The sequence below is a fragment of the Seriola aureovittata genome, chromosome 16, assembly GCF_021018895.1.
Source record: "Seriola aureovittata isolate HTS-2021-v1 ecotype China chromosome 16, ASM2101889v1, whole genome shotgun sequence".
NCBI classification, from domain to species: Eukaryota; Metazoa; Chordata; class Actinopteri; order Carangiformes; family Carangidae; genus Seriola; species Seriola aureovittata.
In genome coordinates, this window is record NC_079379.1 from 9,134,464 (window position 1) to 9,161,059 (window position 26,596).

Here is a 26,596-nt window from a genome sequence, read left to right on the forward strand (position 1 = left end):
AGAGGCCAAGGCCTCAGTACAGCAGAGTGTAACATTAGACTATTGTGTTCCTTCTCCTCTAAAATAGTAAAATAGCCGTTTTATTAACAGTCACATAGCTGGAGGGTGGGCATAGATTTATGCTCTCTCCCGTTGTGCCACAAAAAACAGGTAAATAAAATGCAACTCTCCTTCATGTATCTTTTCACCCACTCACCTTCCTTGATGCTCCCTTTGGAACATCAAACACACAAAAGCTTTTCATATGCAGATGCCTTGTACTATTATTCTGCATTTTAATATGATGTATGTCCTTCTCTAAAACTCAATACAATTTCAAAAACATCTGATGCCCACCATATTTGATATGACACTAAGATTAAACAGCAGACTTTCCATAGGTTGTCAACATCTTGAGATTATTGCTTTATATGTCCTTGTGTGGTGGATGTGCTGTTATCAACAGTAGGTGTGTATGGACAGAGATATACGGCATGTTTTTATGTAGAATACTCTACTGCCATCTAGTGGTTAAGAGGTATAATTCTATATATAATTCAATTGATTAAATCTTCTCTCTTAAAACAGACAGACAGACAAACAGACACACACGCATGCACGCACGCACGCGCATGCACGCGCGCGCGCGCGCACACACACACACACACACACACACACACACACACACACACACACAGAGAGTAAACCAACACTAGAAAAAGCTCTTCTTCACACATCCCCATTTGTTCCTACTCACAGTCTGGTTTGTGTCCAACAATCCAACAGGGGATATTTTGGGACATTCTGGGCCTTGGTTCCCCCCTTAAGGAAGGATAGACAGGACACAGGCAGCCTAAACACCAAACCTACCTCTTTGTGGTGCAGCCCACATGACTCTGGGACATAAAGAAATCCCTCAGGGGTGAAGTAAAACGCAGTTTCCTTCAATTCTGCTGGATACATGAGAGTGAAATGGGCACTGTGTGTGTGTGTGTGTGTGTGTGTGTGTGAGAGAGTGGGAGGGAGTGTATTTGGACTTGTTCTGCCAAGACCTACAAGATAAATCATTATTGGACTTACAAGAGACAACCTAATCCTCTGTCTCTACTCTGAACCTGGCACAGCAGCTTCTCTTTAGACACAGACACTGCATTTAAGAGTCTGTTAGTGCTGACCTTGGGTTAATTTTGGCTCTGTTCAAAATACAGAGAACCTAAAAACCCTGAATCTCATACTATTTCAAAATTACATGCACCTTAATTAGAAAATCAGACTGGTTTTCACAACATCTCACAGGGTTACTTGTTGATGGACAGAAAGATTTCATCTTTCATCAAAGATAATTATCACCCATTTTGCAGCTCCCCCTTTTTTTTAATAGAGTTTGAAGCTATTCTTTTGGTTTTTCAAATCTGCACCTTTATTGTTTTAGTTCAGTCTCATTGGCAGCTTCGCTAGCAGCTAGCTGATGAACAGCCACCCCACAATGGTCCTAAAATGAGTAAATATTGCTATGTCTTCATAGCCATATTGGGTAAACCATGTGGGATTTGGGAGATGTATAAAAACAGTTACAATTTTTTCAGATGCAGATGTATATACCCTGAAATTAGAGCAGAGAGTCAGCGCGTTAAACTCAAAGTGATGTTTCAATTTTAAATCCAGTGTGCTGGAATAAAAAAGCCAAAATAAACTGTCCTAACACTTATAAGCTACAGTGTAAGTAGATAGGATATTCATGAAGCAACGGTAAATCCCTCAATAATGCAGATGCTTCCTCTAATAAACAACATGAACTGTCGGTAGATACTTCCTGCCCTGCAGAGTGGCTGACAATGATCATATACTGAACATATAAAAACTAGTGTATACACACAGGTATATTTCATGTCATACAAGGCTTGAGTACAGTATATGGATGCATCTGTGCACAAGAACTGAAAACATAATGAATCATAAAACCCTAAGCAATGCAGCAATTTCCCATAATACCCAACACAGAGGACCACATACATACACACTTCCTACACACATGGACACACTCACTTGCACAAAAAGTTAAACCCCGTAATAGCCCCACATTTACAACACACACCCGGCAGCTTAGCCCCCTAGGCTGCTGAGTGATGAGCCCTCTTCCAGACAGTGTGTCTGGGATTTAACTCCCTCAGCTATGACATAGTTCAGAAATGTGTATGCGTATGTGTGTGTGTGTGTTAGTGTGTGTGAGTCTGTGTGTGTGTGTGATCATAAACTCACTTTATCAGTCAAACACACAGAAGGCACTCAGCCATTATACTGACCTTCAAAATATTGTGATTTTTTTTACAGATTTTACTGAACTTGGCGAGATGGAAAAATTGTTTATGTTTCCCATTTACTTATGTCAGTTTGACAAGACTCATGGAGGGATGTGGAGTGTGTTTGTTGAAAAAGCAAACCAAACTGTGGTGTGGCGAGTAGAGAGCTATTTAACAGTGATTTCAAGCTTTTTTTACTCGTGCTTTCTTCTGTCCAACAGGTGGCACTCATGCTTCATTGTGCCTTATATCCTTTTTTTTGATAAGTCTCCAAGAAACACTTGACCTACATTTACAGCAATTTGTCATGTGAAGAATGTAATTAAAATGGAAACACTCACACAGAAAAAAACAAGCAAAGATATGTATCATAATAAAAAATGAAATGTTATTCTAGTTTTGTGTTATATTTCTCATTTTGTTTTTGTATCCTTCTTGGCCACCACATATTCATTCATGGTTTCAAACTCACTCTTACCGCGCCAAGAGTTTATGTGTTTACTTTTTACACACAATTCTGTAACAGGCAAAATGATGCAGATGCAGAGTCCAACTACTGTTCATTACCTGAATGAAGAATATCTTCAACATAGGACTGATGTCGAATATTCCCCTGTCACAGCTCATATCTGTAATCTCTTCCACAGCTCTGATAAATCAATAAATCACTGCCTCGTCTGTGAATGTTGCATTCATACTGATACTATTCCCACTACAGCAATTTACAATTCACTTCACTCATCCATTTTTTATGATATATGTGGAATTCCCAAATAGACAAAAGATACAGGGAGGTAGAAAAAAAAAAAGAAAAAAAGATAAGGCATGCAGGTCGATGATTTATCGACTACTTTTACTGGCTCATTTAGCGCTGGTTGGCCGGCCATAACCCAGTTCCTGCAATAACTGAAAGAAATCATCTCTCTGTTATTCTGATTTTCACTGAGATCCCCCCTCATGGGTTATCCCCTCGCTATCAGCAGCACTCTCTTTTTGTCTCTTTGTGTAGATAATGTAGGTCTAATAAATACTTTCCATCCTCCTCAGTCCCGCCCCAGGGCAGTGGCTATCAGAGGCCTTCATGACCCAACTGCCCCGAGGGTTTGCTGGACCATAGCTGGAATACACACGCGCCTTTGATCACTGCTACACAGCACTCAGACACTGTGAACTTCAGATTAGATTCCCTCCCATTTGCATAATGCCTCCTTCAGTCATTTGTAGAACAGACTGCGACTCAGGGGTAAAGCAGATGCCAGGCTGCGCAGTAACTGCAAGATCTTTTAGAATGCATGAAGGACAGTCATGGTGTCATTTACAAACATAACTCGTGCTGTGTTTAATTAGTTTTTTTTATGTTTACTTGTTTTCATGTTTTCCCCTAAACTTTAGAGTGCCTCAGCGATCTCACATTGCTATGTTTTTATTTCCTTGAAATGATTCCATTTCTTTCCGCAGCTGTCAATAGTAATTGACATGTAATGGTCAAGAGAGGCACTAATTGTTGATGTGTGAGGAAGTGTGATGAATTATAATTTGATAGTGTGGTGGAGGCAGCTTTCCATCCTGAGCAAATGGCAGCTGGGAGGGAAAGGGACCTCGATTAAGACTGGAAGCAGAAGAAAGCAGCTCCAGCACGGAACTCGAACTCTTCACTAAAAGTGAATAAGCGTATTTCCCAAAATGTTGAACTATATTAAAATTGAAGAAAAGTTAAGGAGATACCAATCAAAGACAAGAGAGTTTCACCAGTGAAGTCAGACTACGTTCAGTCAGAATTTCAGACTGAATTTTCTAAAGAACAGTAACAATCATACTCATGTGTCTCTATCCACTCTGACATATCACAAGGATGATTTTCAGGGAGTTTGTCTCAGGCCAAGTGGCTCTGTGCCTATCACTCACGTAAACCGTGGTTCAGACTTAAAGCAGTCTCTGTCCGCTCTGTTGCCCTGTGCACCGCACTATTATCAGTTGTCTGGTCTGCTTCCTACACCATCCCATCTGACACACACACTGACACACACACACACACACACACACACACACACACACACACACACACACACGACCCTGTGACCTCCTCTCAGCCGCGTGCCTGGAAACTGGTGAATTAAAGGTTCTGGACACAGCAGGCTTCAGTTACCTCTGATGGTTCACTCTGGTTGTGGTGCCACTAAATTACACCCACAGCCGCGCCCATACACTCACATACAAACACAGGGCAGTGAAGATGAAGTATGATAGCTTGGCATTGCATCCATTACATCATTTGAAACAGAAATATTTCCTTTTCTCTGTGTTTCTCTAATTCTCTAATGAGTAATCTGTGGAGGGAGAGAACAGTGCTTCTAATCAGACTCAGGTTCATCGTCATACAACATATGGATGTGATCCACTATAGCTGACCTACTACAGCTGGTACTGTCCTTCTCAAGTGGCACAGTTTCTTTCACAAACAGCTTCCCATTGAAAACCACTGGCTGTGGTGACAGTGTGAACAAATCGGGTCAATCAACTGATCATAATCCCACTTGATAGGTGAATTGGTAAAATGGTTGTATAGATTGAATTAAAAAATTAATAGAAAAAAACGATTAACAATAAATCAACATTGAACTACTGTAACACTGTCAGAGATTATTGAGTCTTGACCATTGTCAATTCCGCCTATGCTTACAGGAATTAATGTAGCCTTGAGTTGCTAACCACATGCAGAGATGAGGGGCAAGCCAAGGACGGGGACCTCTGTATTTTGTGAAATACTGAAATAATTGCCTGACTTTAACTCTAGATGGTGCTGCAAAGATATCGTACAACGCCATGATAATTGACTTCATCTGATCACCTGCGTCATTTCTTTTGCCCTGTGGTGGTGAGTGGAGTGAATGATCTTGTCCTTAGGAAAAAATCTTTACTCACCACGGTGGTTGTTGTGTCAACAAACTGGACAGGCAGTTGAATCCATCGAAGCGTGATACAGGTAACTAGAGGACTTTACTGCTTATAGTTCAATGTTTGTCAGCCCCAGCCAGACCTCATCTGACAGAGAGCTCCTGTACGTCTCGATACGTTCAATAGTGACCGTCCATCATGATGCTAACTAGTGGGTGAATTGGCTAACTAGCTAAGAGTGAATTGGCTAGCTGGCTAACTAGCTAACACTTATTCCATCCATTTAATGTCAGACTGATAAACTTTAAATGATAGTTTAAATGCTGTTCTTCTTATATTTATTATTACTGCGAGATTATCTTAGCGAAGGCCTTTAACATTTACACAGGAATGTCAACTGACCCTTTGTTTACTTTCTTCACTGACGCACATGAAAATAAAAATACTGCATCAGTCAAAGCTCAAGCTTTGTGGAGTGACAATATGAGAAGACGGAGAAAAACAGGAGAGAATGGATTGAGATGACAGAGGAAGCGCAGGTACACAGAAAGTGTAAATCTACATAGCATTTCACTTGTTTCGAGCTTTTTTTTTTTTTTTTTTAACTTTTCAAAATCTTTGCAAGTGAAATTTTCCTGTTCTGTTTGCAGATAATTTTGCTTGTTTTAAGTAGTCGTTTCCTCCATTTTACATGGAGTTTGCAAGGCAACAATAAACAACTTACACAGTATATAACTAGCCTGCACTTTCAGACTTTTTTGCTTTTTTGCCAAGAGTAACATGGGAATATGGATACTACTTTATGTTTGCACTATGAAGCTAGAGCCAAGTATGGTTAGCTAACAGCTAGCCCGGCTGCAAAGGTAAAACAAAACACCAGCATCAGTGTCTTGCGTCTCGTTTGTTTAACCAAGGTGCTGGTAGGTGAATTTTTTTTTTAACCTGTGGACATAGCCAGGCTAGCTGTTTCCCCGTGTCCAGTCATAATGCTAAGCTAAGCTAACTGGTTGCCATCTCTGGCATCATATTTAGCAGACAATTGTGAAAAAAGTATCAATCTTCTCATCTAACTCTTAACAAAAAAGCAAACAAATTATGTTTTATCACTGTCAAGGCCACGTATTTTCCTGTTTCACAATTTTCTTTAGAACAGTATCAACAAGTTAATACAAGTTAAAGGTAAAATTCAGCAGTTTCAGTGTCTTTACCCCTAAAAACAATAGAACAGTATATGTTTTCCTTTCCTTTTATAATGGATTTATCAGCTATGTATATTTAACATGTAAACTCGATCTCAAGAGTTGAGGTTGGTGTGGTTCAGTGGTATTTTTGGATGCTGTGTTTTATAGCAGCTCTGTTTCCATCAGTGATGACAGATATGGGGTAAATGATTGAATGAGAACGAAACCTCCAGTTTCACCTCCCTCTCTCAAACACACACAGACACACAACAAACTTGTCAATGTTAATTTGACACGAGTGTTAAAAATATGCAATTTGCCAGTGTTTCTGTTGGTTCACACCCATCAGAGTTGATTTAACACGGTTGCTAGTTTTGGGCTGCTGCCTCAGACCCTCATCAGCTCTGTTAATGGACAAACAACCTTCCAATCAGCACTTGAAGTAATTGTCCTTAGAAATCAACACTTATTAAGAGCAGAAAACTTGCTGTGCACAGACCGCCTCACACATACTTAACACTGCACATCGCAAATCATTACCAGCTGATTATGAGCTGTTGAAATAATTCAGTATTATATTCCAAAACACTTAAGCATTGTTCAAAGAATCTTAAATCACAGACAGAAATTCTCTTGGACCTGTGAAGTTATGCTGCTCAGTAGGAAAACTTTCCTTCCCCAGAGGATGATGTAGATGACAGAAATGTGACTTTGTCCTTCCGCTCCTTATTGGGACACAAGGCAGCTTTTTCTTCAGGTGCTGCTATTTAGATGGAGCCCTTACAATGTCAAGTGGTGGTAGAGCGCCTGTAAAACGCACTGCTAATCCCTCTATCTGCCTCGGCATTCCTGTCACTGGGCTGAAAGTGAAGTTTAAAGTTGAATGTGATTGTCTGCTAAGATACTACCTTCAACAGTGAACTGAGTTGTGTGTGTGTTCATGTATTACTATCAACATGTTATATGGACCAAATGTCCCATTTGTCCTGGCAAAAATGTGAAAAAAATCCTTATTTTCCACTGTTCCACTTTTTTTAGTTTGAGTTTGGTTGGGTTAAGAATGAAGGTTTATTGAGGACCAGAAATAATACTTTTAACAGTGTTATTCTTTGTATCCGACAGAATAGGAGGCAATGGAAAGACAGGTAGGCCAAAAGAGACTCTCATGTGGGGGCTTTATTGATCTAGTGTTATTTCTTTAATGTACAGAGACGAGAGGAAAAAGGAGCGAGACTGGAGGTACATCCCGGAAAGAATTGAAGTTGACCTGGTGACTTCTGAGATGAGTCAGAGGCTGAGCTGCCACACAAACACAGGTACGTTGCTAGCTGACATACACCTAATGTCTGCACAGTTGTTACATTAGCTGTGCAAAGTGGTGAGGTTTACAAAAATTCTCTTCACTTTTACTTTCTGTGTGAACACACCCTATTCTTATGACAAAAACTCAATTCTGTTACACGAGATAAAAAAAAAAACTTTAAAAACTATTTCTAAGAATACTGAAAGCTGGCAAATAAAAAGACACCAACTGTATTATCAAAAAATTGGCCAATAAAATAGCTTGTGTTCTACAAAATCAGACTCATTCTGCCACCACTTGGTTGCAGTTGAATGTTCTGTTGCTATAACAACCACTAATTTTCACTGTTCCACAGCAGTGTAACTGACATTGTGACATCCACCATTTGGTCAGATCTCTAACCAAAAAAATACAGAAAGGCATCTTTTATCCTTCTTCCAAACGCCCTTGTTGCAAGATTATCAGTTGGTACTTATGCACCTTTTGATTTTAATTGTTGATTGTGATTTGTTGATTTAGTCAGTTTACTGCTTACCAAGCTAGCCGTTATACTGTGTCTGTGGCTAATATGTTGCTAATACGACATTCTCAGTGACTGATGGACTACTTTTTCATAATTGTTTCGTGTTTTATTGCTGTTACACTTGTACACTAATTAGGCCTAATATGTTGTACTTCTTAAAGGGACATACCCTTGGTTTTTAAATGTTGATAACCAATTTGACAGCTAATCTATACTTTATAAATCCAGTTTTCTTGTTACTGGACTAACTCAGTTTTACCTATGTTCTAATGATTGTTTATGGTATCTCATCTTTTTTTGTGATTTGCAATCACTATCTCTGAATTTATTTTGTTTCATCCAGTACTGTTTTCACTGCCTCCAGTAAAAATTTCAAGGGCCAACTTCTACCCTCAACCTGTACTGGATGTGTGTTTAGTTTTCTATGTATCTGTGCAGAAGACTGATGATGTACATGTATACTGTGCGTGTGTGAGTATGTCCTCACTAGGAACAGCCTCACCAAACAGAAGGTGATGGGAGACAAACAGCAGGACTCCCAGCAATGTATACCTCCTGGTGCTGACCAGCATATGACTGATGATATCTTTTTTTCAGTCTTTTATCTTTTATTATATAACTGTGGACAGGGATGCAAGATCCAGGGGCACACAGAGGACATGTCCTTAACAGTAGTTAACAACTCTATATTTAATTGTTCCCATGGGGAGAAAAAAAAGGTTTCTGTACTTGAACTGACTATACTGGATGAATGCTGGTTTAGAATGGGACTGTTTTTTTTTTTTTTTCCCTGAGATTTATTGCACATTTCAAATATGCTAGAAGGCAATAATATAATCAGCCGTAAATCTGTGAAACCAAAAACATGGACCAGTGTAAGAAAGGTGAAATAATGTGGACCTCTTCTGCCAGATTCGATGCATGAGGACAAAATCAATCATCTTCCAGCTGGAAACCAAGTGATGAATATATATAACAGGATCTATGAAGACTGTGTTATGAGTTTATTCATTCTCAGACAATCTCCTCAACAGTTATCTCAGCAAAAAGTAGATGGAAAACGCCCTGTAAAATAACCCAAATAGAAATTAAATGAAAGTTTTGAGGAAATATCTCCGCTAAGAATGACACCCTTTGATTATCATTACAGTGACAAGATTTACCTGTATACTCTTTTACAGTTGTGCAATTCCAAGTATTTTTCCGTACCTACTATGTGCTTATTGTGTGGAGGCTTGAATTCAAGTTTAGAGGGGCAAATAGAGGTGACATTGCTGTTGCTTCAGATTGGCTGCCAGTGCTGAGAAAAGGGATTAGAAAGGTTTATGCATGGACGAAAGCAGAATTCTTCAGTCTAATAAAAAGCTGAATTTCCAATGGAAGAAAAAAAGACAGTGAATTATTCCGTTGAATATTATGTGTATTCAAGAGGCCCTTAAAGTCCCTCGCTCCACCGGCTTTGAATTACGGAAAACACTACTTAAAGTTCTATCATTACAAGCCATCTGATTTTAAAGAAAACCAACACTAATGAAAACGTAATTTTCAGCTGTCCTCAGCCCTAACAGTGTGACTCACAATGACAATATTTTAAAACATGATGCCAGAATGTAAAAATGGCCTTCAAAGGGGTGACAAATCACCTACAAGATCTAAGATAGCACACTTTTTCCTCTTTTCCCTCTAAAAGTCTGGAACTCATTTCTGTCTGTTTTCAGATAAGGACATGAGTAGAACTTTTTCGTGACACTCTGCAGAATGCAGGTTTGAGCTGGTCACACAAAGAGTCCATTCAACTACCAGGGCAGAAATATCCTTTCAACACAGATGCCATCTCTCCAGCCACGTATAGGACACTCAGGAGAGACGTGGCAGTAATAAGCTTGGAAACTTTTTGGCAGCTCACAGCCAGACATGGCTCAGGTATGTGTGGTCAAGAGAAGAGGGAATAAAACAAAACACTAGAGTGAAATGAAGCGGCTCTCTGGACTAAACCGCTAAATTGAGGTCAGATTTATTAAGGGCCACTCATGGGAATGCGTTGGTTTTCAGATTAATCACATTTACTCACGGTTACATGCGCAGACACACACCATGTTGGCAGAGTCGAGAGACTGGTCTGTGATTAGACTGGAAATCTTTAGCTAAACCTCTTTTCATCGATCACGCTGACACTGAGTGAGCTTATTGGCACACGTTCAGTGATTCCCTTCACATTAGAGATGTCAAGTAGACAGTTGTGTGCATCCTGATGCCAAATCAAATACATCATATCATAGGTGGAGTGTGGCATGGTGCAGTGGGCTCCTATCAAGGCTTGTGCAACAAATTGACCATAATGCTGAGCAGCTGTGAAAGTGATTGTATAATTGCAGATAAACAGAGACATCTCGCACTCTGGATCTCCCAAAGCAACGCACACTGAAGGGTGGTCTGTTAACACAACGTGACTTCCTAGATAAATTAGGGTAAATTGGTCATTGAAGTCTATTATTTGGGAAATACAAAGGAAGCCCGTCCTAATGAAACACGATGGCTGATAGTGTGTTTTTTATTTACTTTATTTTATTGTAACCACTGAGAAATGAGCTCCCAAGTCCCGTGGGTGCAGTTTGAACTGATGAGGATGTTGTAGAGGAACTTCACTGGTCTCTGTTTTACACAAGGCATGAAAGCGGGACTATATCAATATTTGCAAATCAATTAATCTGCAGTGGTTGGATCAGAGCGGATAGGCGTCTGGCATTCGGTTGTTCACGACCTGCTGGAATAGATTCCATGTGCTGCACTGAACAGCTGTCTGTGGCTGGTAAAAATAGAGGGTGTAAGAGAATTTAAAGACACTCACGCCGCTCTGTCCTGACACCTTTCAGCAGATATGAAACCAAATTAATTGAGCGGTTCTTCCATACACACTTACATTAGAAGTATGTGGGTATAATCTCCTGACACCTCAGTGACACCAGGCCATGGGGATGGAGCTGCACAGTGGAACAGGCCACACACGTTTCCCATATGTCAGGTCTTGATTTATCTCATCAAACAGCTGCAGACATGCACAAATCAGTGCATGGACATGTACAGCCTCACCCTACACACTTCAGATCATATGAGTAGAGTAATGGAAAGCAATATTACTGTAATACATTATTTTGTAACATGCTTTTTTTCAGTAAGTATTAAGCAAGTATTGTAAAGGGTTACAATTTCAACTGTTACTAATCCCGGTAATGCTCTGTTGTTGGGGGTCAACTTGTTTGCTGTCTTGCTGGTAGTTAAATTGAAGGTTCATCAGTTTGGGCGTCCTGCATTGAGTGGACAGTCTGTTCTGGTATGTGCTAGCTTGGTGCTGGGGCTGGAGGTGTGAAAAAGAAGAGAAATGTGATTCCCAGTAACTCCGAAGTTCCCTTTTTTATGTGTTGTGTCTTCTTAGCAGCGTTGCTAACATCACCCACTGGTACATTCAGGAATTACCTGACTTTTGTTAGAGTTGCGGTTTGATCGTGAGGACGGGACTTCATGTAGTTATCGGGGCTAATGTTAAATAATCTGCAGATGGTCAGTTAATGACTCCAAACTGTAGCTGCTTGTTAAATCACAACATCTCGTTTTCTGCAGACGAGTAATGTAACTAATGATTTTTGCTTTTGAGTAATTCATGTATGGTAGTTACTTTCTTAATGATTAATATTTAATTGATTACATTTGCAGGATAACTTGCTCAATACTGGAGGAAAGTAAATTTGTGTTTAAGTTTGTTTTTTGTGTTCTATTTCCATTTTTTTCTGAAATAGTTACAAGTAACTATTCAAATTGTGTACTTGCAGTACATTTTGTTGTCAACACTTCTTGTACCTAAACTGGTAATGGAACACTTTTAGTGTGTTATTGCTACTTTTAAATGATCTGAATACCTTTTCCAACCACGAGAGTGTAGAGTAGAAACAACAAATCAAGCCAAAAGGTCCCTTATCTGAGACATGTATATTGCTTTTGAGATAAAGTTTGTTCACTCTATAATCACAGAGTTTGCCCACAGCGCCGTTTAGGCTGCACATTATCACCACAGCAACGACCAAATAGCTTGGCGGCAGTGCCAGTGTTGTATCACAGTTCTCAGTTTCCAGGCAGACGCTGGACTGCATCTGGCCGTTTATCCAGCTCCAAGGTGACAGAAAGACTGTGGTGATTTCACAAGAGGGTGCCAGTCACCACACACCACACAAGCATAACGCTGCATGTACTTTTAGGGAATTTAGTTACAGCTGCACTCACAGATACCCAGTCAGGCACAAAGGTGAGCATGATGATGAAAATTAGCCTGATATATTTCAGAATTCACTGTCAATTTCAGTGTCAATTTACTGCAAACTACATCTAACTTACATTTCATACATTATTTTCTCATATATTTTTTATTTTAAAGATGCAACAGCAGTAACAACAGTAATTTATAACAAGTTACTGCTGTATTTTATGATTATGTTATTTAATCTTTTATTTCTATTGATTTTAATTAATTTCTATACACATGCTACAGGCTAATGAATGAGCCCTGTAAAAATTTTTAAAATTTGATTTTTCTTGGTAAAAATGTGTTTTATGCATGTTGTATAATTTAGAAAGGGCCTCCACTTACTGCAAATGCATCTATGGTGACTAAGTGTTGTTGAGCACGCCACAGTATCTGTGACTCTGCTAACGTTAGCTGAATTGTTTTCATGGCTCATGTAGCTTCAAAAGAAGTCTCTATGGTGTATGTACGCTTGCTATCGAGCAGTTGGCTAAATCTTTAATGTTTTTTCTTTTACCACAAAGTTGGCTGTGGGAGACTTAACTTCATTCTGCTGTTAGCAGAGTAAATGGCTATTTGGAGCCAAAAGTGCTAGTTTTGACTGGGCTGCTACATTAGCACAAAGTTTACAAACAGAAGAAAAAAATCTTTTTATGTTTTGTCTAGGAAAGATTCAGGCTTACTTGGACGTCTTGGATTATTTTTAACCTTGTATTTGTGAAAGACACTCCCAGCGTTGATCCAAGGTTAAACTGTCCGTGACATGATGAATAAGTTAGCCATGTCCTTGCCGGTATTAATCGCTGGTTCTCTGCTGAAATCCAAGCCTTCGGGTTGGAGTGGAGCAGACTCATTTACCAAAGATGAAGATTTACTCCTGCTTCTTAACGTGAGTCAACATTAGCTTACTTTAGACTTTGTCCTTGGCAGGAACCTACTCTGTTTAACATCTGCAAGAGCATGATGCCAATTTCTTATGAATAACTTGAGGGCTTTGACCTGTTTGATTTGTGGAGAATTTGTCACACTTTCTTACTCAAGACAGTACCCAGATCAAAAAAATGATATTCATTTTCGGCCTTTATATAACATCCGTATATAAAACAACGTTATAGGCGTTTTTTGTTTTTTGAACACATGCAGCAGCACTGGTCGATTGGATTTCATAGCTTTGTTTTTAGATGTATTTTGTCTCTCTCACAATCACCATGGGGCCAAATCTTGGCTTTTCATGTTAAGCCCCAGCATGAGAGCTTATCCTCACGTCAGAAGTCTCCTGCAGCACCAAATGTGTGTAAAATGTGTGTGAGAGATACCAAAAATAACACACACATTAATGCTTTGCTCTTCCTCCATCTGCAAATTTGTTGCCTTGGGGCAGAGTTACTGAAACTCAACTGGTGCCCAACATGTTCCTCATCTTATTATTTATATCTCCAGAATCTTGGGGGGGCTTGGAGAAACAATTATGACCTCATGGAAAGTCTTGTTTGCATTTGCTTGGGCAGTTATAAACCTGGAGGATTTGCAATCGTAACAGAGTCCTTACCAAAGTCTATTGTTACTTTGCTTGTTTACAGGCTGATGTATATCAACAGTCATGGTTACAATAGACTTAACTATGAAAGAGGACAAAGCAAAGTTATGTAAGGTAATGTGGGACCACTGAGTCTATGGCATAATAGTTTTAACTACCTGAGAGACCACCAGTGTCTGGTTATATTCAGCAGACTTTGTGCCTTCTCACAACATAACGACTTCCCAGAGGACAGAATGAATGAGAATCTTGGCTACATACTGATTATTTGCAATCTCAATTCAATTTTTCGTCCAAATTTAGTGCAAATTTTTACTGAATTTCCAGAAAATCTGCAAAAGAAAATGCAAAGTAATCCTTGTTTCCACCCATTTCCATGGGTACATTGACAGCTGGTGATGGCACTAATTCTCCAGTCAGGTGCCATTACACCCTTGCAGAAACTTCCGTGATTAAGAGAACACCAGTCAACATCTGTCTTTAAATGCATCGAAAACAATGTGGAAATTGTCAAAGAAATATCGCATTTACATGTTTTTTGCTAACTTTTTTTCCATTGCACTTCTTGCATTTTGCACCACCGTTTCCAACTCAGCTAGGAAACTTTTTTTGCAGTTTTGACCTTTTTTTTTCTTTTAATTTACAGCATGTTCACTTTTCCTTTTTTCTAAACAAATTGAAAATACACAGTAAAAACAGATGGATGGTAATGTACTTTCAGTTAATTCAATTTTTAATTTGGTAAGTGGCACTTAACTGCAGATATATAGCCCCTCTCAGTAGAGAAACAAATATTCCATTTACTTAAGTAAAAGATACAATAACACACTATAAAAAATACTCCATATTAAAATTATGTCTTTAAGTTAATGGTGAACACAGACACACACAGTCACACACACAGTCACACACACACTCACACACGCACCTGCCCAATGCTCTTCTGGTATAATTTATAGGCCTGTGACCCTTGGCTACCCTTTAATACAGATTGGACACTGGTTGCTTTTTCCAGCACTGTGCTCCCTACATGCTATTAATCTGTTTGCCCTTCACCTTCACAAAAGGGGCTGTTTGTTTTAACTGAACCAAATCATTTACTTTTCTGTACATATTTGGCTATTTTTAAACAAACTGAATTTTGTTTTTGCATAGATATTCAAGCGATTAAAGTATGTATGTATATGTACTTGTGCAGCTAGAGTAAGACCAGTCAGCAGCAGAGATGCTCTGTGTGGATGTCCCTGTACCCTCCAATTTGTTGTGTCGCATGGACACCAACTGTGCATGCGCTTCTCCAAGCAGCAACGAGTCCCTGGTGTCCACAGCTATCTTATCGTATAATTGAGGCTTTAATGTTGTGGGTTTGAATCCAGCACATGATCCGTCATGCATTTTTGGTGTCTTGTCTTGTCTATTAATTGTCTGTCTATTGAGGCTCTCCTCTACACCCAGGTTGAATCATGATTGGTTGCTCCCCTGATTCAGTGAATAGGAATTTCGCCCAAAAGACAAGCGCAGAGAGAGGGTGGCAGACAGGGAGAAATAAAACTTAAATTGCCTAATTAGAGAATCATGTATTATGGCTATCTGTGGAATACAGCTGTGAACTGTGATCTGTCTGCAGTCTCATTTTAATGGGTCCAACCTGGTTTAAACGAGACCAATTTCATAAACGTCCCCTATATGAAAGAGCATTTTTTGCTCATATTACCTCAGCTATAATATAATATTCCACATGCTATAATATTCCAAGTGCTAATAGGAATAGTAGGAGGGAAACATTATGTACTTTTCTGCATTTTTCTGCATAGTATGTATTTGAGGCATGGACAGATGATTTTCCATTAAAGGAAAGCCATTGTGTAAGACTTCAAACTAACTCTATATATCTAATGAGTGAAATACTATAAAACCCAAAAAGGAATAATGGACAAAACCACAAAGATACGACACATTTATTTTCTCTCATGAAATGTCACTGAACAGAAAGAATAAAATATGTCAATATGATCAAACGGCTGAAAGTTGGACCCGAGCAGCAGTCACAGGGAAAGGTGAACAGTCATTGTTGGTAATGGCTACAGTTATAAGATATAACAAGAAGTAAAACAAGCAGCTCTACATTTGCACAGAAAACCCCCTCTGTACAGAATTTCCATGGCATATACTGAAAGTCAAAAATACAAATTCCAAGCGTGATCTAACATAGCTTTACACAATCCTTTCCAGAGAAAGCTTTTCACCTCTTTCTGTGAAATGAATGTTTAGCCTTTAATCATTTTAGATGTTTTTGTAACTTGCACAATACTAACTAAAGTGAGCCAATTTCCCACAAACTAACTTAAATTTTTGAGTGAAAAGCTGTGTTCTGAGCTTGTTGAGCCAAAATAGAGAGAACAAGGATCTGTCAGGCTGTTGTCTTTTTTTTTTTTTTTTATTTGGTTTTGCTCTTCTTAAATCACAATGATGACCACATACTTCTTCAGACGTCCAGAGGTCTACTGAAACCATATCTCTGCCCGGCCTTCCCTCTGGGCTGGATATAATCCCACAAAGGTACACACTGACTGACGAGTCATTCATTACAATTGCATCTTTAGATACTGTTGACAGCTTGCTCTGCAATTAAATTATTATTTCATGTTGAAATCCCCGGATGAACATCATATTACTGAGGTCAAAAGCATATTCTGTATCAAAGGTAGGAAGGACAGCTGTTTACGATATTACGAGATGTTCCTGGTGTGACGTTGCCAAAGAGCTGGGTCATCACCCTCTCTAATTGGCCCACCCTGCTGCAGTGTGAAGAGAAACGTACTCATCACTAGTAACACAGGGATTTACACCTTTCCTCTTCCTCTGTTTGGACATCCAGCAGAAAAGTGGCAAAAAAGTGGCATTGACGGGCCAACTTTTTAATAAGCCATAGAGAGGCCTAGGCCAGTCTCCATACGTGGAGAGCTTTTCTGGCAACCTGAACGCAGCATATGAAGGTGTTTAGCACAAAATGTCTCCCTCACCATGGCAGGGGAAGCAGTGGGGAGGAAGAAAGAAAGGAAAAAAAAAAAAAAAACCTAGCATGTTAAAAACAGCATGGGTGGGTGTAGTGTTGAAAGGCTGGCTGGTTTCCAGTGTCCTGTGCGGTGTCGTGTGATAGACAAGCCACGGATGATATAAAAGGTTCTGCCCTACACATTCGTTATTAATTATCTGCGCAGAGGGTCCGGGTGGATGCATATGTATTCTATGTTCTCGGATAGACCACAGAAATGGTGAAATATGGCATCATTAAGAAGACTTACGACAAATGTTGTATGGCCAAATAATGTGATAACTTTTAAGCGTAAGAATATTCATATATGTTTCACAATGTTCTATCAAAAAAGGTTGCCATCATAGTGATAGACTGATTAAACATGATGATAGCAAAGTATAGAAAGGCACTATCATTATAAAATTGTTAAAAGGTTATCTCAGGCTTTGGTTTTTAGAAAAGAACCAGTTGCATCCATTGACTTTGACAGATGCATTTTGGACATGCCAAAGCAGAGGAGCTGAACCTTACTTTTGCATCATATAAAACTTTGTGTGATTTTTCCTTTCAAACGTCATTTACGAAAACTAAGAGCTTTTGAGCATTTTATCAGTATTCACTTTTTGGAAGAAAACTCGTTGAACTTTCAACCTTCCAGGCAGCGATACAGTTGGATAACGACTAACACTACAACTTGATGCATCACTGTCAGTAAACTCGTTTTTTTTCTCCGAAAACATGACTCTAGTCCGTTTGATTATTAATTTAAAAAAAACAAAAAAACACAGTCAGCATTGACTTCTGCCACAGAGGCAACTCTACATCATAAAAAAAACAACTGTGGAATTTAATTTTGAGAGCAGAGAGTCATTTTTCCCATCTACACCCAACAACCTGGGGTGTGGTAGGTCAGAGGCTTCAAACAAGACATCTTCATAACCGCATTTTAAATGTGTTCCCAGCCATTTCTTTGGAAACCAGCTAATGTGCTTCACATCAATCTGTTGGCCTCTCACCAACAGTTCTGAAAATGTTGTTCCAGATAGGAATGATCTGTGGTCACAACTGTGACAGTAAGACATCACCAAACCACACCATTTATCACAAATTTATAGATGCCGTAGAATTTCACACTTAATCGCACACGATTTAAACATTTAAAATGTCCCTCTATCCAGATTTTAATTGGTACTGAACAAAAAATTCCACGTGGATTCAACTGTTTCTACTCTTCATATGTAGAAGAAAATTATTATTTGCTCTCTTGCCAAGAGTTTCACATCCGGCGCATAACCCCCCTGTGAAACAACTACATGTCGTCATTACATTTCAGCTTGTTTACATGTTGATTATTTAATGTTAGAGGTGCTGGTAGGTGGGTTTTGTTGTTGACACTAGACTGAATAGCTGCTTTCACCTGTTTCCAGTCTTTGTGCTGTGCTAAGCAAAGCTGCCGGTGGTAAGTCTACATAAACTTCTTGACTTCTCATCTACCTTTCAGCCAGAAAATGAATAAGCCTATTTCCTGAAATGTCTGTTCACTATTCTTTTAGCACATGAGTGTTATTTTATGCAAAATAATTACAGAATGATGCAGTTTGAATACATGTAAATAATGCAAAATATGTTGCATGGAAATAAAGGAATGACAAGCTGAATCCATGCTTTAGAAGCTCTTTAAGAAGTTAAGTTCGCCTCTAGTGATGAGCCCCAGAGGCTTTGGCAGTGTTAGCTGTTTTTATAACTTGTCCTTTTCTCAGTGCAGAGCATGGGGTGGCTCTCACTGGGACACGGTGGGGATATCAGGGAATGTGCCACAGCTGTCTGCCCATCTGTGAAAGGTGGGAAGCACTGTGAACCTCCAGGCCCCTGTTCTGTCAACTGTTAGCCCACTAGGAGCAACAAACAGAACCAGAGAGATCAGCGAGTTGGTCAAACCCCGGTGTCACAGGGGTCGTGTACCATGTGGTGGTGCTTTTGCTCCCCATTTGCTAAATTAGTTTCCATTTATTTTTACTTGGTAATAGCGGCTTTAGTGTGTGACAGGTTCATAGACACATACACATAATGGCGCTAAGGACCCTCACTGGTGTGTCCTGGAGGCGAGGCAAGAGGGCCAGTCATTGATTGTGTTTAGTGTTGGCCCCCTGACCCATACAACAAAGTGACATGATGTAAACCATTGGTGCACTTCTGGCTTTATTTGATGTGACAGACCTCTGGTAAACATATACAAAGCATGGCCACGTTTATACCACTGCTCCACCTTCCAGGTAATTTCCTGACATGAAATCAATATGGTCATATTATCAGTCGTGTGTGAGTGGAAATGACTTTGATTTAAGGGAATCAATTCATCAATCGTGGCAGTTTAATGAGTCGTTTGCATTTGATGAGCAGCTTAGGAATTCACCTCCAAGAAGCAACTCAAAGTTTTTTCTCCATGAAAAGTGTGGAGCGGGGGTGGGTGAAGATCTGGTTTGTAGCACAGTCAATGTTTCTGACAGATCAGTGAAACAAAACGGCCCAAATCACCAGGTGAATAACTGCCAGTTTGCTGTGAGACATGTTAGACACGCTCTTTTGCTATTTGAGTTTTAATAGGCAGCTAATAGCCCTGCTTTCTGTGAGGTGTTTAAGGTCCACGGTACACTCTGTCACTCACTCCCCTGACCTCATTGTGTTTCTAATGGTAGAGGCAAGCGTCGCCAGACACTGACGCAATGATGCCTCACAGGCCATTTCCATATTCAGAGAAACTAGAAAAGCATCTCCGCTTCTCTAGGTGGAAATTCTCATTTTTACATTTGGGTTACGTGTTTTCCTTTTTCTCTTTTTTTTTTTTTTCTTTTCCCCCCCTATCCTTGTCTTTATAATTTAAGTCTATAAATGTCTCCAGTTATCAGTGGGTCTTGTCAGGCACACCAAGAAGTGCTATCAACAATAGTGATATGTGTTATTTATTTATTCATATCACTTTGACGTTACACACGATCCCACGCACTTGCTAAATCTCAGAGAAGTACTGCATAAGATCAACTGTGTGGCAAGAGACAAAAATTTATTGCTTTGGCTCAGTGACATTTAACTTTATGAGTGTGCATAGGGATGTGGTCATATCTGTTGGGTGCTGTTTTCCATATGGTTGTCATAAAAACATGATCTTATAAGTTCAAAACATATCCTTTCAGAGTGTTATAAATCATATTTTGGCACAGTAGCAGGTTTGGCACCAGTCAGCAGAAAATCAATGCAGCGCTATCGCAGCTTAAATGGGTGGTCACCATCTGATATTTGTGCAAAAAGAAGATAACCACCCTAAATGGTTAAAGCATGTAATATCCCGCTATATTTTTAGTTTAATGTTTAGGTGCTGAACCTCAATCAATAGCTATGCTTAATGTCATTTTGGAGGCAGATCGGCCTGTGGATATCGACTCGTGACTCATGCGACTTAAACAGACCTAATAAATGCTTGACTTGATTTTAAAACTTTTCGGAACTTTATAGTCACCAGGTTCAATTGAGCAATGCCAGAAGATATGTATCACTGATCTATATTTTCCTTCAGTTTAGCTGCAGTGAACTTGTGTCATAGTCACAATACAGTCTGGAGACAAAAACAGAAAAAAAGGAAAAACCTTTGTGTTACATTTAAGGGTCATCATTGTGGTGAAAGGCAATGACAAAACAAAAGAAAAACAGCCTAATTCGTTCAAATTACAGCGGGAATGCATGGCTTGATGTGAAAATGAGGGAAAAGGTCAAAACATGGAATTATTCCACTGACAACAAACAGTTTTTTTAACCCAGTTCATTTTTGCTCCATTCTCCTTTTGTGTGGTGACATTTCTTCATGATGTGAACCAACACAAACACAGAAACATGATGAGACTTCCACAAATGAAAATATGGAAATATACATATCATATGAAAATATTTTCTTATTGCATTGCATTCATCAAACTTAGTGTAACTTAAACTACGGGAATGAGCCTGATGTGATGACAGCACATTGTGCAGCAGTTTACCTGTCCAGGTGATGACAGATATGCTTCACTTTTGATGAAAAATACTTCTCAATGGCCTTATTTTTGTGATCTCTCAACATTGACGGTAGATTTTTTATATGAAATAAGAAAATTTGCAAAAGCCTAAAAAATACAGGCTACTTTATTATCGCCTTTCACAAAACTATAAGTTAACAAAACCTCTATATATTTGTTGGCAGTGAAGACCACAACTAATTTGAAAGGTATAGACTTGACTACTACAACTGCTGTATAATCGATCAAGTTAACTGATGAACCAGCTAAACTGGCAACCCAACCCTGAGTGTTATCACCATCTACAATCAACAAGCTGCTGATTAATGTCAGGGGTGCAGAGATGGAAATATATGGGAGTCACTTTGTGTTGTCATCAGGTGATTTGAATGTAGAGGTGGAAATTGAAAACAGACCATTTTGTGGGTGTGTGAAAGAGAAAGAAAGAGGGTGGGAGAACAGTGGGAGACAAAAAAAGAGATAATTTCAAAGAGATGTTTTTTTTCAGAACAATTGTCCTGTTTTGTATAAGCCACCCACCTCTTCAAACGCTGACCAAATCCTGCACATGTTTGAAAACATAAAAATTAAAAAGTTTATTTTTATAGCAGTTTTCAAGACCAATGTTGCAAAGTGCTTTAATTTACATACACTATGAGAAAAAAAACATAGGAACAAAATCAACAAAATACTGTGTAAGTAAAACAGCCATAAAATTAAATCTGCGATGGGTGAGGGAACTGAACCTTTTCTCTTGCATCATCATTTCATTTCTGAACACACCCCTTAAGGTACATTACATTAGACAACTCTTAGCTTTGGTTTATGCAGATTGCAGTCAATCAGCTGCATAGGAATTAAGGCATATGTGATTATTGAAAATCAAAACTAATCTACTATAATCTGCGAATCAGAACTGGAAGAGCTGGTTAATATAGTTTTCAAAAGCAAAAATAACACAACAGGTTCTAATAAAAAAAATGCAGATTCATTTGACCAATGATAAGAATGAAGATTTTTTTCTTAGACATTTGTCAACATTCAATTTCTTTTCATATCAGTGTGTGTGTGTATGTGTGTATATATATATATATATATATATGGCACACAGTTGATGGGCTTCACTTGAGAATATATCAGTGTCATCTTAATAATAACTGAATGCAATGCCATTCCTATGTATAATGCAACAGAGGGGAACCATATGTAAAGAAAATATGATTGGTCCCAGAATTGAGCCCTGAGGCACTCCACATATTATAGGAGCAAACTTATGTGAGTATTGCATCACCAAAAACAGTTGAGGGCAGATGGTAAACAGATTCAGATGCTTCTGTTTGTGTCTGAGAACATGAAGGACAGATTAAATTTAACAAGATTTTTCCCATGGGTCTCTGGAGCCATGTGCAGTTCATTTCTTCTTTTTTTTTCTTTTTTTTTTTTAAAAGCAAATATTTACATCTTCTGCACATGAAACATGACAATCGCCCAAGTTTTTGAGTTGTGTATCTACTACTTTTTCTCACAATAGTCAACATATTTGTTTCTTATCACAAACAAAATACATTATTGGTACTGTATGTGTCTTCATTATGTCACTATACATGGTATGTGTGCTCTTCTGTGAGCTGAAGGCTTGCTTTGCCTTTGTGACTTACTGTAGCAGGCTAGCTAACATAAATTTCCCGCCTTGCACGTTTTTCTTGAGCATTATTTAAACAGTTGGTGATTGATTTCACAGACCTTCAGCAGCATTTAATCACCGTTTAAGGGAACCATAACCTGTTTTTTTCCTGAAATTTAATAAATCAAACCAATATTCTCCACTGTGTTTGCTGCAAGTAAGCTGCATTAAGTTTTTATCACTTCATCACTCGTAGATAACACAAGTTCGAAGATGGATGTTGCATCAAGAACAGTATCGCAACGATCCATCTTTTCTCAAGAGTTCTCATATTATACACCTACTGATACAGCAAAGACTTTGTGGACATTCTTTGGCTCTTTGCAAACTAACCTTCAGTCCATTAAAGGATTAGCATTGTGACAGAATCGACAAAACCCTGCTCTGTCTGCTGTTGGCTGTATTATACTTTATAATATTCACAAACAGAGCTGTGAGGAGGTGTCGGTGGGGTGGATAGGGAAACACAGAACAACCCTTGTTCACCAGACCTCTTATCAGATCCCTTACCCTCCATCCTTCATACAGAATGTTAGGAGTCAGTTTTGGGGAGTGGGCTCTGAGGTGAACCTGAAGCTTTAAGCAGCGCCTTCCCCATTCATCTCTGCCTGATAGACTGCCATGCATCATCCCAAAAGAAAGGGAGAGAGACAAAGACCCAGAGGACTATGAAACACAGGAAGTGGACGTGTGGCAAATTGTGTGTGACATCCCTTTTCAGCGCCGCTTTACTGCTTATGTGTGTGATGTCATTGAATGTGATAGGCGACGTGCAACTGAATAGACCAAAGGCGGCGGGTCTGTATTTATTGCTCTCACATGTATGATCTCACTCAAGTGCAACACACACCTACACACTGACTCAATATGTGTTGTTGATTCCACAGGCAGGTTAAGTCAAGAAAATAACCATACGCTGATGTCATGCTCTTTTCCCATGTTAGAAGGGTTGACTGGCCCCATTACTGCAGAAGAAAATACAACATGACAAATGGCAGCAAGCTGGCTGCGCATTAAGATGAAGAGAGCAAACAAGGCTTGCCAGCAATGAAATTAGCAGAGTAAGTAAGAAGATATAGCTCGGCTTACCGCGTCTCCTCTGATGTATGACACTGGACAATGTAGCCTATCTCAAGCCAACAAAAGGCGTCTCCATCAGCGTCTTCTTGATTGATGTCAAACAGTGGTCCAAGTAGCCAGGCTAAATTGGTTATCGCTAATTAAAGCTACATTTATGCCTCATACCCACAGCAGATCAGGTTGCATTGTTTCATAAGGTTATGGACCGCTGACAAACACCAAGGCCGTGCAATCGCGGCAGTAACCAGGCGAAGTGTTTTTGCCCAGACTGACAACGAAGCATGTTTCTGTTTATGACCAGTATCTGATTTTGTAACCTCACTCATATCGTGAAGGGAACATGGTGATATCAGCAGTCATCAGCTTGTATCAGGTGTCAGCTTGCTGTTGTCCAAAATGCTAAACTTCACTTTATCTGATGTGGCAGAAGAGGATGGAGAATGTACACAGAGAATATTAGCTAAAGGCAGAGGAATGTGATGGGTGAGGGTCCTATAGTTACTAATGCTGGAAACAGACCTTGAGAAACACTGGAAATCCCAATACAAAACAACTTGTTTCCACAACATCGTAAATATAAAGGATAGTACACAGGAAAATGAGTGGACTTTTTATTTTTAAACTCAAATCCTTTATTTAAACAGATCTGTGTACAGAAATAAACAGTTACAGTTAATACATAGACAGACACAGATGATTAAAATGTTCCAGTCCGTTTGTATGCAGAATAGTATTTGAACCTATGTTTTCCAAGTGTGAACAAGGGGTACAGCTAAAGTTAAAGTGTCCTGTGACCTGACATTGTAAGAACTGTATTTAAATGTAACCAGAGAGCAGAGGTAACTAGGCAGTTTGTACAGTAGAGCCTTATAAATAAACAACATACAATGCTGCTCCTTTCTGTTTGTTAAGGAGGACCGTTCCACCTTTTCTGATTCAGTGGCGATTAGAGTCACATTTCTAAGCAACCCAGGACGTGTTCCACAACACACATCCATCAAAACAGTTTGTTTTGCTAATTTGTACTAAAACGTGTGTGAGAAGGAAAAAAAATATAGTAAAAATGCTATGAGCGGGGGGCAACAAAGAGTGATGCAAGTGAGGTTCATAAGACTGCCACTCTGCACTAAACACTGCACTGTTTAATCCTTTGCTCTCCATTTTCTGATGCTTTTTAAAATAATTTTATCATCTGTTGATCTGATTTAGATCATCCTGACTCTGGTCAAGTACATTTAAATTAATCTTAATCATAAATATCTGGATCAGAAAATTTGGACACACATCCATCAAAAGCAGGGAACAGGAGTGCAGGAACACCTGATCCAACTTTGTTGTGAAACGGATATCCTGCTTGCCATCACCTCAGAGGTGGTAACATATATTGTATAGTGTATGTACCTACTGCCCAGACTTGAGTGTTATGCTTTGTGGGGATGGTTGTGGTTCTATGCACATGTTAACTGTAAACTAAAGTCTTTCTCATAAGTTACATGAATCTGTTCTCCCCAGGTAGTCGGTCAGAGACACTGATCAATAAGAGAAACTTCTGGTGCCTTGATTTTGAGGTTTAGCTAGTGACAATGTCTTGTGTATGTGTTGTGCATTTTGTGTCTGTGTATGTCTTTTGACTTTGTTATTTTTGCACGTCCCAGTGATTTTGTGTCCTGCTACAGACCCTACATTGTTCAGTGTTTACTAAGCTCACTAGATAAGTGGAAGAACAGAGAGTAGCATACCCAGAGTACCCAGAGGGTTTGGCTAGACTCTGGGTTTTGCAGATACCCAGAGTCTAGCCAAACCCTTGTCTGACCTTTGCAACAACCGAGCATTGCAGCAGCAAAGGTCATTCTTTGTTTCTGCATTTGTTTTCACATGGGGTTGGTCAACCTTATGATTGCGAATTGAAAACAGGGCCCAAGTGACATCATCTAAACTTGATTGTGTCAAATTTGAGCTTAGTGTGCAGAAAATTACAGCTCTGTACACAATAGAGACACAAACTAAAATACACAATGCATGGCAGTTCATGATAGGACTTTGGAAGAATTAGGGTGAGAAGTTGGAAAAGGGCACATCAGATGGGACTAGTAACATGTAGTACACAACACTATACAGATCGTCTTAAGAAATACACACTTCAACTTCAACTTGAAATTGATTTGCTGTAATGATAAATTGGTGAAGCACGGAGGGAAAACACATGGGGTCTACACCACAAACGCTTTTGTAAATGGACCCAAAGGCTTAATTTCTCTTTTTGTTTTTCTTCTTTCCTATTGTTTGCTGATGTTTTTTCATTTATTGTTTTGTAGTGCGACCATCGTGCCATATCCTCAACTGTTGGCCCGGCAGGAGAGTGATTACCTTGACCATGGATGCCCCCTTTTTTCGTAAGTTCTTGTTCCTTTTTGTTGAGAGAAAGAAATGAGCGTGAGAAAAACGGCCCTTGGGTTAAGAACTGAAATAAAAGATTTAACATCATAATGACAGACAGAAACCTCCTTACTTTCCGTTCACCTCGCTCTGAACTTTGCCTCGTGAGTCGAGGATGGAGGGATTGAGGTGGGACAGGGATTGGGCATGGCTGCTTTGACAGCAGATAGAGGCCATGCCTGTGGTGAGCACAGACTAAGAGCCTGGGGGGAAAAACCAAGAATGACAGCCACCTTGTGCTAATGGCCCCGCGGTGTCACTCTTCCAGCTCTCTCACCCTGATGACATCATTGCTCCAGGC

The 26,596-nt window shown here is 39.3% G+C and overlaps 1 long non-coding RNA gene across 3 annotated transcripts; it reads left to right on the forward strand.

Moving 5' to 3' along the window:
* Nucleotides 1-5,136: 5,136 nt before the first annotated feature.
* Nucleotides 5,137-26,389, forward strand: LOC130184034 (uncharacterized). Of its 3 annotated transcripts, XR_008829913.1 has the most exons (4): nt 5,137-5,262; nt 5,629-5,713; nt 7,565-7,671; nt 26,175-26,389. It is a non-coding gene; the product is annotated as an uncharacterized LOC130184034 (long non-coding RNA). The 3 variants fall into 3 exon arrangements; XR_008829914.1 differs by lacking the exon at nt 5,629-5,713 and having other exon boundaries at nt 5,142-5,262; XR_008829912.1 differs by lacking the exon at nt 5,137-5,262 and having other exon boundaries at nt 5,330-5,713.
* Nucleotides 26,390-26,596: the final 207 nt, after the last annotated feature.